Below are 4,057 nucleotides of genomic sequence, written 5' to 3'. Positions count from 1 at the left end.
TGTGGTCCTTGGACGGACTACAAAGTGCTACCAGGTGTAACGGGGCACTGCGACTTGTACTGTTTCAGTACAAGTCCACTTCACACTGCTTCAGATGTGAGTGGTGCCTCTCGTTAGGTGACGTACACTGTACGTATAGAGGAAGACTTCTCTTAAGGCAAGTTAGCTTAAGAGTGTAAAATGAAAACTGTATTAATATAGTTAAGTGTCTTGTTAATCTATCTTTGTAAATGTTGTCTTAACTATAAACTAATACTAAACATGTAAATGAATTCTTATCTATCTTATCTCGTAACTCTCTTTGATTACTTCTACAGCTGATTAGTCTGCGGAATAAATAGACATAATGGTCTATACCTATTTATGGATAAGAATTCAGGAAATTACTATTTAAAGTAATTTCCTCCAAATATTATCTACCTTTTGGATAATATTAATTAACAATCTTTTATTGTTAATTTCATGTAACGATACACCCCGTTACAATATGTATCGGATCTCCCCGTTACAACACGTGTCATCCCTCCGATGAAGATCTGGAGTCGAGCCATCAATGGTGTGATCCATCGGGCGCAGCGAATTTGTAACGGGGCACTGCCGACTTGTACTGCTTCAGTACAGGTCCACTTCGCACTGCTTCAGTGCAAGTGGTGCCTCACGTCACTTTAGTACACTAGTACGTGCAGAGGAAGTGTAGACGGGCACGTCGTAATGCGGCAATGCTCTACATAGACACACACACCCTAGCACAGCGAGGAAGCGGTTAAACAATCTTCTCTTGCGTGTAGTGAGGTAGTTGTGGTGAAGGCCTTAGCGACCTCACCCAACGCACGAAGTACACTAGTAAACTGTCGTCATGAGAGCGCTAATCCGGCTTCTCGTGCGCACTTACTAAGTAAGAAGTAGTTTTCAGACTAATTTATATTAATCGCATTTAATATAAATACTTACTTTTACCAATCAAAAAATGTTATCTCTGTAGATACCACTAATTTTTATCGCGATCGTATCTTTTTAGATACCTCGCGTAAAGGATGACGCCAGGCGTCATCCCTCCTAATGTGAATGCACCTAGGTGCATCACATACACAAGGGTTGGTCACAAATATGAACCACACCCGAGTGGTGGGCCTAATTACTTTACTCGCGCGCACTTACTAAGAAAAAGTTGTTTTCAGACTGATTTATATTTAATCGCATTAATTATATAAACTTATTTACCGATCGAAAATGTAATCTCTGTAGGTAACACTATTATGTATGGCGAGCGGATCTTTCTAGATACCTCGCGTAACGGATGACGCTAGCCGTCATCCCTCCTAATGTGAATGCACTTATGTGCATCACATACACAAGCGTTGGTCACAAATGTGAACCACACCCGAGTGCTAGGTCTAATTACTTTAGTTAAGTAATTGACCATCCCCTTAAGTACACAAAGTGTACTGTGTAACATTAGGGCAACTTTAGCTAGTTACAGGAAGACTCTCTCTAAAAACTTGGTTTATAAGGAGTTAAAGGAAACTGTATTTATTTAATTAATTTCTTCTGTATCTATTTATTTACTACTAACTTAATTTATAAACTAATACAAAACATGTAATAAAGTCTTATGTGTCTCTCTCTTTGTGCGCGTCCAGCGCTGACTGGACCGCGGAAAAAGTACAATAATGGTCTATATTTATTAATGGAAAGTTTTAAGAATATTACCATGTAAAATAATACTCGTCAAATATAATCTACGTTCTAGATAATATATTAATTGACAACCTTTAAGTGTAACCGTTACATCACCCCTCCCTTAAACGACAATCACTCTGACTTTCATTGGATAGACTGATCACTACAAGACCATTTCATTGAAAACGATGTTGATTTGTCAGAAATATCATTTTTTATTCTATCGCATGGTTAACAAGTCCATGCCATATGCGAAGTACGGCGCCTTTGGCTGCGGTTCATGCAGCCGCGAGCGACGCATTATTGTCTCTTGCGGCAGACGTTTGCCGTTGTATCGTCTTCTGCTGCAACACTAGATATTGCGGGTGCACGTGATGATTCACCAAGCGAATGACACCCCCCTTTGGAGGTCGACTGCGAATGCGAGTCGGACGAAATGGCCGACTCGGAAAAAACAGAACAGTGGTCTAAACATCGTCAGGCGGCTGACCATGAGTCTTCGAACGAGGGGGATCAATTGGATAGACGTGCTAATAGCGTTTGATATAGCATGTTTGGTTCCGACGATGAGGATGGTTCCTCATCGCCAGCACACTCTCCCGTGCCGTCACCCGCAAATATTTCTGTGCGTGGTGATGCCGATGGCGTTAACCATCGTAATAAACGTTCTTGTGGTACCCCTGCTTCAGTGGATACCACTCAGGGGATCGAAGACACTAAAATGTCTTGTCTTGCCCCTAAGAAAACGCCGTGGCTCTTACCGAACAGCTAATTGATAGCTTGCCTGGAGAGACTACTCCTCACAATAACTATCCCTAAATTATTGCGACAAAGCTACATGGCCTTGATCTCAGCGCGAAGAACTGAGGAAGAATTTATCTCGATGCTTTTCTTAAGCATCGATGGTACAGTGGCAACAACAAACACGATAAAATCTCATTGATGCAAGCCTGGAGCGCGTTCATTTGCAATGTCTAAGACAAGCCTAGCTTCAAAGCCTTAACGCGATTCGCGTTAAGTTTGAGAAACGAACTTAAACCGGTGCAAGGTACAAATTGCATCAATTGTCTCGTGAGACAGGACTTCCATGCCTTATGTGGTGTGGTCCCTGTCCTTGTTGTGTAGACAACACGAAGAGGGTAAAAGGGGATGTCTATTCCCTTTCTTCGCCCTGGGAAAAGGCTCGCATCTCTGTTGAGATGCGGGATGCGATTGACGTTTTGCAATCGATTTACAGGCGCGAGGGGCGCGTGTTTTCTGATAGACCTTCTGATCCTTCGGATTGGTCTCGTCATACTGACGGAAAAGTTCTCAACGTCAACAACCAGCTGGGATCGAGGTTCCCAGCTGTCATGCAAAGGTAGATAACCGCGCCAGCGAACCAGATAACTCGTTCGCTGCCCCTTCACATCACGGTGATTTTGAATAAGTTCCACAAGTAAACGTTGACCACTGTGGAATCCATTAATGATTGTGGTGTGGGAGGAAACATAAGATACGGACCGTATGTCGGATCTAAAGTCGAAGATCGGCAAACTCGATCGCTACCTCCATGTATTGAAGGAAAACTTGAACACGAGCGCGGTAAATGTCACTCGTTGGAGCAGACGGTGCAAGATCATTATATCAATCGATTGGAAAACCGTTCGAAGAGTGCGTACTCAATGTTGCAGTACGAACGGAAATATCACGCTCTTCTGATAAGCCGTCGTCAGATTATCGCGGTTTTTTTAGGATCTTCGGACCCGGCATGAGAATCTTCAGATTCAGCATGAGAATCTGGTTCGTGACCGCAAGATTCTTAAAGGGACTCTTGAAAAGGGTGGTCAGATCCGTCCTCAGAAGAAACCGGCGGAGCTGACCAACGTAAAACGTCGGATGCGTTCGCATTCAACGTGGCAATTCTATTGTGTATGCATTGCCGACAAACGTGGAATAGCAAACGTTCTTTCATTGCAAACTAAACACCAAGTACTACACTTTACACTAAACTAACTAAAGCGTGTAGTCACTAATGTGGGTAGCAGTAAACTACTTCCCAAGTTCATTTGGCCATTCCGTGTACTGCATCGCAGAGGCGTTCCGTTTCTGACAGTCCACTGCGTTAGCAATGAAATCCATTACGAAAACAATTACTGATTCTCAGCCAACAGGAATTCCTCTGCTGACTCATTTGTATTGTCTTTTCCAGTGCGCTTTGTGCGCACTGCCATGAGATCTTTCTCATCTTCGATGTCGATATCTTCGACATCGACATCACTCGCATCGTTAGTAACTTTGACGTGTGATGAGCATAAGCCAAAAAAGGTTTTGCTCGTGCGAGTCCCCCCCCTCTTGAAGACGCATGCACGAATTATTAATGGCGAATTCGACCATC

The sequence above is a fragment of the Bremia lactucae genome, linkage group LG9 (genome assembly GCF_004359215.1).
Source record: "Bremia lactucae strain SF5 linkage group LG9, whole genome shotgun sequence".
Lineage (NCBI taxonomy): Eukaryota > Oomycota > Peronosporomycetes > Peronosporales > Peronosporaceae > Bremia > Bremia lactucae.
This window is presented reverse-complemented; position numbering follows the sequence as displayed.